This window comes from Arachis hypogaea, chromosome 14 (assembly GCF_003086295.3).
Source record: "Arachis hypogaea cultivar Tifrunner chromosome 14, arahy.Tifrunner.gnm2.J5K5, whole genome shotgun sequence".
Taxonomy (NCBI): Eukaryota; Viridiplantae; Streptophyta; class Magnoliopsida; order Fabales; family Fabaceae; genus Arachis; species Arachis hypogaea.
The window spans coordinates 103,189,391-103,203,510 of record NC_092049.1 but is presented as its reverse complement, the minus strand read 5'-3'; the positions used below and the strand labels follow the sequence as shown (position 1 = coordinate 103,203,510).

The window sequence follows — 14,120 nt, the reverse complement described above, 5'->3', positions numbered from 1 at the left end:
CCATTTAAAGATCTTTGCAATTCGACTGAGTATAACCCTTGCAAATATTCATTGGATAGTTTAGATATCTTTAGTCCTTCAGGGACTTCCATATAGATATCACGATCTAATGATCCGTATAAATAGGTTGTTACCACATCCATTAAATGCATATATAGTTTATGATATGCGGATAAATTGAACAAATAACGCAATGTTATTGTATCCACTACAGGGGAATATGTTTCTTCATAATCTATACCTGGTCTTTGTGAAAAACCTTGTGCCACAAGTCGAGCTTTGTAGCGTACAACTTTATTTTTCTCGTTTCGTTTTCTCACAACTACCCATCTGTATCCAACAGGCTTTACATCTTCTGGTGTACGGACTACAGGTCCAAAGACTTCACGTTTTGCAAGTGAGTCTAACTCAGCCTTCATAACTTCTTCCCATTTTGGCCAATAATTTCTTTGTCAACATTCTTCGACTGATCTTGGCTCAAGATCCTTACTTTCATGCATGATATTTAATGCCACATTATATGCAAATATTTCATTGACAATTATATTATTTCGGCCCCATTTCTCTCCTGTAAAGACATAATTTATCGAGATCTCGTCATTTTCACAATTTTTAGGTACATGAACATCTTCTGGCATTAAAACTATATTAGAATTTTGGACAAGTGCAGGTATCTTTACTATGTCTTTTTCAACAGGAATAGTATTTACCTCTTTTCTTTTTCGAGGATTTTTGTCTTTGGAGCCAACCGGTCTACCACGCTTCTGGCGTAAATTTGTTTCAGAGGCAACTTGTCCTTTTGGGACATCAATTCAAATTGAGAAATTTTTCGCTGGTATATAAGATTTGGTTATCCTTTTTGTATCAGAAAATGCAACAGACAATCCATTTGCTATTCTTTGCAAATGTATAATCTTTTGAACTTATAGTTCACATTGCCTTGATCGAGGATCTAAATACATCAAGGATGATGCGTTCCAATTAAGTTCTTTTTCAGGAAGCTTATTCTCTCCCCCTAATGTTGAAAATTTTGATTCATCAAAATGACAATCCACAAATCAGACTTTAAATACATCTCCAAATTGTATCTCAAGATACCTTACTATATAGGGAGAATCATATCCAACATATATCCCTAATTTTCTTTGTGTCCCATTTTGGTGCGAGAAGGTGGTGCAATGGGAACATATATTGCACCCCCAAATATCCTTAAATGGAAAATATTTGGCCGCTGACCAAAAGCTAATTGCATAAGAGAGAATTGATGGTAACTTGTTGGCCTCAAACGAATAAGTGCTGCGACATGTAAAATAGCATGCCCCAAACTGAGGTTGAGAGATTTGTTCTCATAAGTAAGGGTCTAGCAATTAATTGGAGGCATTTAATAAGTGATTCTACTAACCCATTTTGTGTGAATATGAGCTATTGGATGTTTAACACTTATTCTATTAGCCATACAATAAGAATAAAAGACTTGGGAAGTAAATTCACCAGCATTATCAAGATGAATTGCTTTGATTGATTTTCTGGAAACTGTACTTTTAATCGAATAATTTGAGTAAGTAATCTCACAAACGCCAGGTTGCGAGAAGACAATAAGCACATACGTGACCATCTCGAAAATACGTCTATTAGGACCATAAAATATCTAAAAGATCTACATGGTGGATGAATAGGTCCACATATATCGCCTTGAATCCTTTCTAGAAATTCAGGGACTCAAATCCAATCTTTACTGGTGATGGCCTTAAAATTAACTTTTCCTGAGAACAAGCAGCACAATAAAATTCACTAGATTTAAGAATCTTCTAGTTCTTTAGTGAATGTCCATGGGAGTTTTCAATAATTCTCTGTATCATGGTTGTTTCCGGATCCAACCGATCATGCCAAGTTATGAATTCATTTGGGCTAGTAAACTTCTGGTTTACAATGGCATGTGATTCAATTGTACTAATTTTGGTATAATATAACCCAGATGAAAGTGAGGGTAACTTTTGTAATATAACCTTTTTATTTGAATCATGAGTTGTGATACATAAGTACTCATGATTTTCCTCATTCATTGTTTCAATATGATATCTATTTCAGCGAATATCTTTAAAACTCAACAAGTTTCTTAGAGACTTGTTAGACAATAGTGCATTATTTATTATGAATTTTGTTCCTACGGAAAACAAAATTATAGCTCTTTTGGAGCCTTCTATCACATTACCTGAGCCAATAATAGTATTAACATATTCTTCTTTTGGCACAAGATGAGTAAAGTATATATTACTTTTGAGAATGGTGTGCGAACTTACACTATCCGCAAGGCATACATCTTCATTATATATCCTTGCCATTTTCTTCAAAGACAAATAATAATAAAATGAGTAGAAATATTTGCACAGTAGAATTGTTTTCTTGATTTAAAATATTTTTTAAAAAGTATAATATATATTAAAAATATTATTATCTTGGCACATTCAGTAATTTTGAAATTCATAATATTTTACTAAACATTATTTATATACATCGTACTTAAAATTCAGATGCATAGAAAATAAAACTTAACAAGAAGTTTCTTACATTATTTATTTACATGAATACGTAACAATCCCACATATTAAACTATTCCATCATTGATCAAATGACCAATATTTTCTTCAGGATCCTCAAAGAAATCAAATACATCATAATGAGTGGTGGAGTTTTCAACATCATTTGAAACGAAATTCGTCTCCTTTTGTTGTCGTTATTTTTCAAAGATGCTTGATAAAGATCGATTAGGTGCCTTGGGGTATGTCAGGTACACAACCAATGGCCCTTTCCACCACAACGGAAATATTTATCCTCTGTTGATTTATTTTGCCCACTGTTTCTTTCTTTATCCCACTTTTGGTGAGATCCTTTTTTGTGAATATAATTTTCTTCCTTCCATAATTTTTTTTGTTACCAAAACCTTGTCATTTACCTCTTTTGGGGTTATGATTTCCCGTATTTGCTTCAGAAAATGGTGTGGCGCCAGCTGGGCGCGCTTCATAATTTTTTAAAAGTAACTCATTATTGCGTTCAGCAACAAGAAGGTAAGAAATTAACTCATAATATTTTTTAAATCCTTTTTCTCGATATTGCTGCTGCAGGAGCACATTCGAGGCATGGAAGGTTGAGAAAGTTTTCTTTAACATGTCATTATCAGTTATCTTTTTCCCACATAATTTCATTCGTGAGGTGATTCGAAACATTGCTGAATAAATGGATTTAAAATCCTATAGACGAAAGTGCGTCCATTCATATCGGGCTTGAGGAAGTATCACCATCTTTTGATGATTATACCTTTCTTCAAGGTCTTTCCACAGATCTGTAGGATCTTTTAATATGAGATATTCATTTTTCAATCCTTTGTCAAGATGACGACGAAGGAAGATCATGACTTTGCCTTTATCCTTTTAGGATGCATTATTTTCAGTCTTAATGGTATCTCCAAAATTCATTGAATCAAGATGAATTTCAGCATCTGGTATCCATGATAAATAGTTGTTTCCAGATATATCAAGTGTATTAAATTCAAGATGAGAAAGTTTCAACATAATGAAAAATTATTACCCGAGTCTTCCTAAAATTTGATCAGAGTCTCGTGCTGATAACATGTTGTAAAATAAATAAACAAATAAATAAGGAAGATGTAATAAATGTAAAATAAAGGAATATAATTAGATAACTCTAGTAGTAATATTTACCACATTACTATCTCAATATAATAGATATGATTAATATATTTACTAATATTGTATATATTACTAATATATGTAGTATCTTATATATAAAAGAGATCAGAGAAGAGTATTTGACAGTATAAAAGAGGGATAGAGAATTTTTATTATTGATCGTGTGTGTATATTACTTCTGACTATGCCTCCTATTTATATTTGTATAAGATTAACTTATTCAAGCTTTGGAAAGGATGGCATGACCTACGTTAAAGATTTGTACTATCCAAATATCTTTAATTGGATGAAGGGTTGGTGGTCATTCATAATTCTATATTGTAACATGCGTGACATTTTAGCATATTAGTTCCTAATTTGTTAATCTTTTCTAGAATTTCATAAATTCAGAGCTATTCCATCAAACTACTGATCAGATTAATAATATAGTTAAAAAAAAAATAAATTGTGGTAACTGAATCGTGCAGCATCTTACCTGCATCAACATCTTTTTATTTCAAATTTATTATTATCTTGTATTGCTATGGCTAAAATTTATTTGTTGCTGACTATATAAAATGGATTCCAAGATTTGCAATAATACCTTCTTCTTCTTTGTTGCTGGCTATAAAATAGATTCCATGATCTACAATACCTTCTTCTTCCAATCATTTTTCTCCAGTTGCAGCACTAGTTTCTAGAGGCATGCCTCGACTCAGTTTGTTTAAAGAGGAGGACGAAGAAGAATAGGAGCTAAATAACTAGCTAACTAGTAGTGTTCTATTTGGCTATGGTTTCTAAATGAGTCTGTCTCATAAAACCACTATTTATTCATTTATGTTTTTTATAATTATGAATCAGTTTAGTCATTTTTATATCTTTTGTTTAATTTTGACAATATATCATTATAAGTAATTTTCTAATTACTTTTTTTTATAACATTATGCAGGATAATTTTGAAGATATTGATGAAGTTTAAGTTGTTTATCACCATGATAATTTTTTGATAAAGATGGAGCAGTGTTGAGAACTGATAGATATATGTATGGTTGATTATTGATTTTTATTAGAGGATATGTAATAGTCCAGACCACCTGCTAGCATGATATTGTTCGCTTTGGCACACAAGGCCTCACGGTTTTGCCTTTGACGATAGGGATGATAGCCGAAGTCCTCCACACTCACACGTCAAAACGCGTCATGCTAGGGAGAGGTATCCACACTCTTATAAAGCATGTTTTGTTTCCTTCCCCAACCGATGTGGGACCTTACAATCCACCCCCCTAAGGGAGCCCAGCGCCCTCGCTGGCACATCGATTCGGGCTCTGGCTCTGATACCATGTGTAACAGCCTAGACCACCCGCTAGTACGATATTGTCCGCTTTGGCACACAAGGCCTCACGGTTTTGCCATTGACGATAAGGATGATAATCGAAGCCCCGCACACTCACTCGTCAAAACGCATCATGCTAGGGAGAGGTATCAACACCCTTATAAGACATGCTTCGTTCTCCTCCCCAACCGATGTGGGACCTTACAGGATACTTATGTAGGATATAATATTTTGAGTTTTTGTAGTTTATTAGTAAACTCTAAGTGGTCTCATGCATATTTTAATATGGGTATGCTTAATTTAATGTGAGATGTATCACTACGCCAAAAGTGGCAACTGGTGGCGACCACATACCAGCGGTCTTCGAAAATGCCGCTAAAATATTAGATTGCAGCTGTCTTGGTGACGATTTGAGATAGGGCTACTAAATCAAACAATTTGGCTGTGGTTCAAGGGCAAAATGTTGCACACACAAAATCTCCAATCTCCAATTCGAATTAAAAAGGGAAACCGCTCCCTCAGTGATTCAAGAAAAAGTGAAAAACACAAAACCCCACATTCGCGGTTTCTATCCCTGTCCATGTCCCTTTCACGGCTGCGGGTGTGGTCGCGGCAGTCGGAGTCAGCGGAGGGTTTGGAATCGGCTGCGAAATCGGAGGAAGGTCGATTATGAGAAAGGATCTGCTCTTGGCGGTGCTTCTGTTTGGCGATTTCCTCCTGGTGACGCTTCTATTTAGCGATTTCCTCCCAGCGGCACTGGAGTGCTAATTGCTCGCGATGGGTTTTGGTAAGGAAGACGGGCTTGGATGGTGCGGCAGAGTTGGTGGCGACGGCGGGGGGTAAGGTGACGTCATCGATTGAGGGTTTCATGGCAGTTGGCTATGCTCCTATGAAGTAACAGAAAAAAGGAAAAGGGATCGCTTGGTTAATTGCAGGTGGGGACAAGAGAACACACCACAAGACAAGAGTAACTCAACATCAAGGATCAAAGCAAACAATTTGGCTGTGAACTTTTCTTTAAATTACCTGTAAGTTTTTCTTTAAATAACAATGAGCATTCAATTTTTTCTTCCTTTATGCAAATTATTCATCTTTCTCTTTCTCATGATACAGATATCCAAAAGAAAAAAAATATCTAACAGCATCCTTTTTTAAGCCACTAGTATTGCACATTGAATTAATTCTAACTATTTGGTATTGTTTTGAAAGCTCAAAATGTTGAGGTATGAACTTTTCTGCATTTTGTGGTATATGTTGTGTTGTGCTTCTGCATAGTTGTAATTGCAAATATGTTGTCTTTATGGCTATCCAGGCTCACCAGGAGATTGTGAAGAAACTAGTCAGTTTGATTGAAAATTATATCTGTCATGGAGGTTGATTTATGGCACAAAATATATTTGAATTTTTTTAATGATATTACTTTTGCTGGTCACATGAAATATATTATTTTAATCTTAAGAAGATATTTGTCTGATTGTCACAATGGGATTAGTATAGATTGGTAGAATTAATGGAAGGGGTTTGGAATGAAACCTAAACATGTTTGAATGAATGCTGATACGGGACTTTTTATTCAATCAATATTTGTTCTCTTGTAAAGGAACATCTTTTTGAAGTAGGAATGGAAGATATCAATTGTCGTCTCTTCATTTTATATGATTACAAGTTATGATTCATGGTCATGGATACTTCAATGTTGCTATGTGTACCTATACTAATATTTGTATTATGCTCTGCAGATTTTATTTGTTTTTATTTCTCTTAAAGGTTTCATATTTATTAGTACTTCTGAAGAAATAGTCCAGGTTTGTGTTTCAGGTTTCATTAGAACTTATGATGGGGATATTGTTACAGCAGCAGCACATATTTTGAGACTGAATTTTCCATTTTAAAATTTATAATGATAGGTTGGAACAATATCAGCAAATGGGAAGAGAGAAATTGGTGAGTTAATTGCAAAAGCTATGAAGAAAGTTGACAAAGAGCGTGTAATCACAATTTCAGTAAGTTTTTAAATTTACAACTTGGGTACTTTATTTTTTCTTTGGTTTCTAGTTTCTTTATGTCTGATGGTTTTAGATATTTAGGCCCATGATACTGTATCTGTTCAGCTCTAACTTTAACCTGTTTCACATGGTGCTCGGACTTTATTGCTACTTGATTTTATTCCTATTATGTTTGTTGTATTGTTGATAAGTATTGTAGTGTTGCTTGATGAGAGTACATGACTGAAAAGTTAAAAAATGAATGTAATTCTTGATGAAAGCCCCTAATTAACCAGTGGAAAATATAAGCTGCTATAGATTCAATATATACATAATATTCGGTGGTTCTGTAGTACTTGTTTGGCAGTCTTGTCTTATACAGTTGCATTTCTTCTTATGATTTTATTTTGTATTTCATTATTGAGGAAAGAAAATCGATGATGATCTTTAAATCTATTATTGTTTTCTCTAGCCCTTTGAATGCTATACTGGTATGCTATAGAAATTGGATTAAAGTTGTTTTTGTTGCTATATACATCAAGATTCAAACATTTATCAATTTGCATTTAACACTATATTGTTGCTTCTTTTTTTAGTATATGGTTTTATTGATGTAGGTTTAGGCAGTTTATTAATTACTTTTCAAGCCTAATGGGTGATGATTTGTTTCATTTTTTGTGGGATTCAGTTGAGAAACTTAGTATGGGCTACTTCAAAACACGATGTCTACCTTATCTCCAATTACTTGGTCATGCATTGGTCATCATTAAGTGACAATTTGTCGGAGATAATAAATTTTGCTGGACACATAGCCCCAAGTGAGGTAATGAAATCTCTTACACAACTTTGTTCAATATTCATGATTTTTAGCTTTAGTTGCATATACATTAATAGTTTTGTCCTTTACACTATGCATCCTTTGGTTTTGTAGAAACATGCAGGAAGTCTGTTGTACAATATGGTGTTGCTTGATCCATTTAATATTGTTCTCTCAGCTAGTTAGAAAAGGCTTAGTTGGTTTGTGCTATCTAGATTTATTTTAACGAATGTCATTATCTGCCCATAATATTAATTCAATGGATATTTATGCTCCACATAGTTTACATTGTCTCTTTACTCATACTCTCATTATATATTTTGAACAAAAATATTTACAACACTATCTTAAATTTTTCTATTGGTTTGAGATGGTTCTCTAGCAGCAACTTTCTCAGTTTTTCTATGTAAAAATACAGGATTTTGAAGACGCAAAGGATCTGGCTTCAAAACTTCTTACATTGCAATAATTGATGCTTTACTAAAATGTGGCTTAGTTAAGGGTATGTTGTTATTTTACTACAAGTTTCTTACTTTTCTTGTTTAATAGAGAACTAGGATAATTTTAGGAAGACTTGAAAACATAAATTGATGTTATTTTGAATTAGTATTTGTGAGGAGTGATGATAAATAGTAACCAAATTCATGTTTCTAAAATTAATTATATGTGTTAGCTTGATTTTCTTCTACTGTAACTAAAATTTTTTATGTAATTGGCAGGTGACAACTGCTCTTGTAGTATATGCTAACTAGAGCTTTGAAGGAATCAAGGGAAGGGGATGGGATTGGACTGGTGTAATCTATCTATTGTTTATTTAGTGTTTCTTTATGTTAATATCTCAAGTTTAATAAATCTGATGTAAAGAAAATATGTTATAGTAAAGAGAAATGGTATAAACCATTTTAGTAGTTAATTAGCTTTTTTCTCAAAGCTCTTGTATGAACTTGCAGCGGTTTTGAAACCGTCGCAGATGTTTTTTTTAAATCCACTACCAAAATAAACGAACCGCCGCAAAATTATATTATCACCCCCTAATAGGCGACGTTTAATGAACCGCTGGAATTCTGTTTTACGGCGGTTAAAAACTACCGCAAATCCTTAAAAAAACCACCGCTATTCGACGTGTTTCTTGTAGTATAAATATTCAAAATTATATTCATTCTAATCCTTTTGGTTCATTATAAATATATTTATTTTGTTGAAAGATCATTTTTATTATTTAAAAAAATTTGTTTAGTATTTATTTTTATTTTATAATATTTAACTAATTTAATTAAAAATACAGAATTATATATGTAATCATATTACTAAATATTAAGTTGTAGAAAAAATTATTAAAATAATATAATTATATATAATAAAAAATTAAGGAATATAAGATTACATTTATATAGAATAGTTATCTATACCAATATATAATGGGGATACACAGGTTTGGTGTCCAATTCTTTCTTCTTCTTTTGTTCCTGTTTCTTTTTTATTAAAAATTTGGTTTACTCATGATAGAATTTAAAAACTTAACCACTCCTAATAGAGAAAATTGATACTACGTACTCAAGATACATGATAGTTTAAAATTAAATTTATTAATTATATTTTTATCTTTAAAATTACGTCAACAAAATATTAATTATTTACTATTTTTTATAAGTATTTTTTATACATAATATCCCATAATACAAATAGTATATAAGTGATCAATATATTATTATAGTACAATAACTGATAGTATATAAAATATATTTAATTTATTAATAGTTATTTCAATAGGACAATAGTATTTAAAATATAAAGAAAAATAAATCATTATTAACTAAAGTCATTGGAATAATTGAATCTACAACATATGGTTTACAAATATTTGATGTCCAATATTTATTTTTCTTTTAAAAAATTACACGTAAAAGTGTACTCATTAATTAAATTTATACTAATACAATATACAATATATAATAGACTATATCAATATATAATGGATTATACCAATGTATAATGAGAATAAAAAAATTTAGTATCCAATTTTTTCTTACTATTTTATCTATTTTTTGTTAAATATTGGATTCAATATAACAAACGTTTTACTACAGTCCTCCATATTTATTATTTTTTTAATCAAAAAAAGAATTTACCCCACGATAGAGTACCAAATTAACTATTATAATTAGTATTCAAATGAAAAAATTAGTATTGAATAATTAAAGTCATTATATTAATAGTATTTTTATTAACAATAGTATTAACAATAGTCATTATATTAACAATAATAGTATTTCTATTTAAAAATCATTATATTAATAGAATTTTTATTAATTTAAAAATTAGTATTTCTATTAATTTCTCACTATTATATATTGTTAACTAATAACTATTATATAATAGTTATTTATTTTTTATTAATAACTATTATTGTCTCCTAATCAAAAGTGAATACTAATTTAATGTCTCACTATTTATTTTTCATAATAATAGTAAATAATTAGTTAATAAAACTTTATATTTATTCAATATATTTTTAACTTTTACCACAAATAAAAATATATGATTTTGTGTATATTAAATAATAAAGAAAATACTCGGAACAGAAAAAGTTAAGTTTACTCTTTCATTATATTTATAGGAGTGTAAATTATTTGCACAAGTGTTACAAGACCCTTTTTTTTACTCTATTTTTAAATTAGTATTCACTTTTGATTATAATAATTATGAATTAATATATAGTGATAACTAATTGCAATTGTAGAGAAGATAGAAGGAGAAGAAGAGAGAATAAGACAATATAAGCATGGGGATGAGCCAATGATAAATATGTAGATAGATAATAGTAAGAAAAAAGAATAATAAAAACAAAAATTAAAAATTCTAAAAAATAATAAAACTAAAGATAATTTGAAATGTTGAATATAAAATTATTAGAAATAAAATTTTTTAGCCATTAAAATTATACGAAAGAAAATAGTGATTTAAATATAAATTTTTATATCTACTCTAGATTAAATAAAATTGAGAAATAAATAAATTTATAAATATTTATAATGTTTTATCTTCATTGTTACACATAATAACAACTTAATGATTTAAGTATTATACCTAAATTAATTTAAATTTAATTATTCTATATATTAAAAAAATTAAATAACTTATAGATTTTTTTATTTTTTATTTAATTATTCTATACAAAATTTTTGAATGCTTGATATCTTAATTTTTTTTAAAATGATAAAATATGATTTAACAAGCAAGTATGAAAAATAAATATCGAAATAATAGTTATACATCTAGATATCTAAATCAAACAAAAAATTAATTTTTTTAACAAATCTTTAACAACTCTAAAGTTAATATAATGGATAGTTATGGATCAAGGTGATGAAAAAAAATGAGAACTACTATAATGATATGGTGGTAATTGATTGCGGTTGGGGTTTACAGAAGAAGAAAACAAGGAAAGGGAATAAAACAAGGTTAATAGTGCGAGACAATAATAGTTATTAATATAATTTTAATTTTAAAAAAATATGATATAAATAAGATCACGTTAATATTAAAATAAAAGAATACTTATCAAATAAATTTAAAAAATGAATAATATATTAACAAAAAAATTAAAATTAATTTCTTAAAAACAATAGAAAAGCGGCTGAACAGGCACGTTAGTGCCTGTTGAGCCGCTAGTGGTATATAATGTGGCTACGCTTTAAAGGTGATGTAGTAGCTAAAATAAGTGTAACCTATTCTGATAAGTATGGAAGCTAAAAAACATAGTCTTTTGGTCACATCACTTGAAAAGCATACCCTATTCCTAAACACTAAAAATATAGTTTTTGATATAGAAAAGTGTAGCCTTTAAGAATAGACACCAATGGAATAGACATCCCTACTAAAGTGTCTCCATAGTAAAGAAAAAAATATAGTCTTTGTCTAAGACATTATTTTCTTTTATTTTCAGCTACACCTTTTAAATGTGGCAAAATAAGTGTTTTTTTTTTTTTTTTTTTTGTAGTGATTATATTGAAAAAGCCTTTATCCTCTAGTGTCTTCACCCATTTTCGAACCAAACTCAAAGTCTGCTGAAAATTGACCATGAGTTTGGGGGGAGGGGGATGTGAGATAACCTAATGTTTATGTAATAGAATTAGTTATTCTGTTAGTGCTCTAGTCAAAGAGAGAGATAGTAGTAGTGAGAGCCTCTCTTGTAGTATAAATAGATAGATATTATTGTACTTTATAAGCATGATAATACGTACAATACACAATATACAAGTATTACTTCATAATTCTGCATTTTCTCTCTCTATTCTCGCTTTCATCTCTCTATCACAGACGTACAACTAATATCTCATAGTACGAATAACTTAATTAACTTGTTCAATCGTTGACAAAACTTAAAAGAATTAGCCGAATAATAATAATAGTAATAGTAATAATTCTTAGAATACATGTTAACTAAACCTATATAATTAATAATACTGTAAACCATAAAGTTGTTGAAGCCGAGAGGGGCTTGTTTAATTTTGTGGAAAAGCCAAACTAATAAGGGGCGGCGTCAATAAACTAAAAAGAAGGCTAATTGAATGTCATGCAACTGTTGTCATCGACTTTCAACTACTCGCGCAACTGCCCCTAAATTGTATACGTCAAATTCCACATAATAAATAAAGGGAGCTACTCAAATGAAGATGCAAAAAACATCTTTTTATGAAGATGCTTTGTATAAAAGTGTGATTTATTGATTTGACCACACTTCAAATAAAAACAACACTTTTATAACATATCAAAATCTAACCCTACATTCCATCATCTAAGGGTCAAAAAGAAAAATCATCACATGAAAACAATTATAATATCTTCATGGGAGTACCCACCATAAATAAATACATAATTTCTCTTTCTCTCTCTCTACTTTAATAAAATAATACTAACTCGATTTCTCCCCCCTTTCCTTTAATGAATTACACATTATTAGGCATGCCCCGCCTAGCTATATTATCAAGCTGTGATATGTTAATAGTTGTCATTCTATGTATACAAAGATATTCATATTTTAGAATGAAGAGAGTACTTCATTAACTCAGAAATTCAATCAGATTTTCGCTAAACAATAACTGAAATTAAAATGTTTAACGAGATAAATTTTAGTTCAAATTTTATATACATTATGAATCTGTATTTATTAGTTAAATATGCTGTCTGTGAATAAAATCTCAGTCGTATAAGGGAAGCTTGCCACCGCAGTAGACAATTTAATTTGACTCAAGTCAGTTTGGTTACAAATCTAACAGTTTGTTAAACATAATTAAGATGGGAAAAACGTATTAATTGCGATGGGAGGCGTCAAAAAAACCAAATCAAATGGAAAACAGATATTTTGAGCATATATTATTGTATATATAACATATTTTCCGGCTGCCAATTTTATTTCTTGTTTTATGTTAAGTTATGATATTCTACAATTATGTTAACCTCTATTATCGTCTCATCTAATCTTGGTGGCGGCAGATCTTATTTTAATTTATGAGACCATAAATCTAAAAAAATAATAAATATCATATTAACTATGTACATATATAAAAAAAAATCAGTCCATTAATTGTTAGTTATTGATAAAAAACTTATATTAAAATTTTAGACATGAGTTAATAAATAACATATATTTACACACAAATATATAATCGCTGATTTAATAACTATTTTTTGTATATGTTATAATATTTTTTATATTGGTAATGCTAGGGAGACAAAAAAAAAACAACAAAAACTTACCTTATTTAGTATTCATTAATTGTCGCAACAATTAATGAATGTTAAATAAGGCAAGTTATAGCTGTTTTTAGCTGATTTTCTTTGTTTACCAAACATTTTCGTTTTTATATCATATAACAGTTTTATAAGAGATCTTTTGTATTTATAGTATTTAAATTTTAGACGTATGATTTTAAATATTTTTATATTTAAATTTTGTCATTAATTATTAACTGGCTTTTATTGTCCCTAGCATAATCAGGTCAATTTTCTAATATTTTCGTAGAATATGATAATATTTATTCATTTATTTCATTCAATTGCTAAATTTAAGATTATCTACACTTCATTGATAAAAATGATAAAATTGAACATATGTATGATTTCTATATGTATACCAAAAATATGATAAAATGTGTATAGCATAATTAACATAAGCTATTCCACAAAAGTAACACATGAAAGAAAATAAACTCAAAAAATAATTGGTCTATCAATTTTCTTTCTCTCTTATTACTTTTAAATTTTGCTACTTTAAATAATATCTCTCTAAATTACAT

The 14,120-nt window shown here is 29.6% G+C and overlaps 1 long non-coding RNA gene across 2 annotated transcripts; it reads left to right on the top strand.

Moving 5' to 3' along the window:
- The first annotated feature begins 5,284 nt into the window (after positions 1-5,284).
- LOC112743607 (uncharacterized) lies at positions 5,285-8,734 on the top strand. Of its 2 annotated transcripts, XR_003172107.3 has the most exons (6): positions 5,332-6,047; positions 6,759-6,824; positions 6,927-7,022; positions 7,693-7,827; positions 8,240-8,323; positions 8,541-8,734. It is a non-coding gene; the product is annotated as an uncharacterized lncRNA (long non-coding RNA). The 2 variants fall into 2 exon arrangements; XR_003172108.3 differs by lacking the exon at positions 6,759-6,824 and having other exon boundaries at positions 5,285-6,047.
- The last annotated feature ends 5,386 nt before the right edge of the window (positions 8,735-14,120 follow it).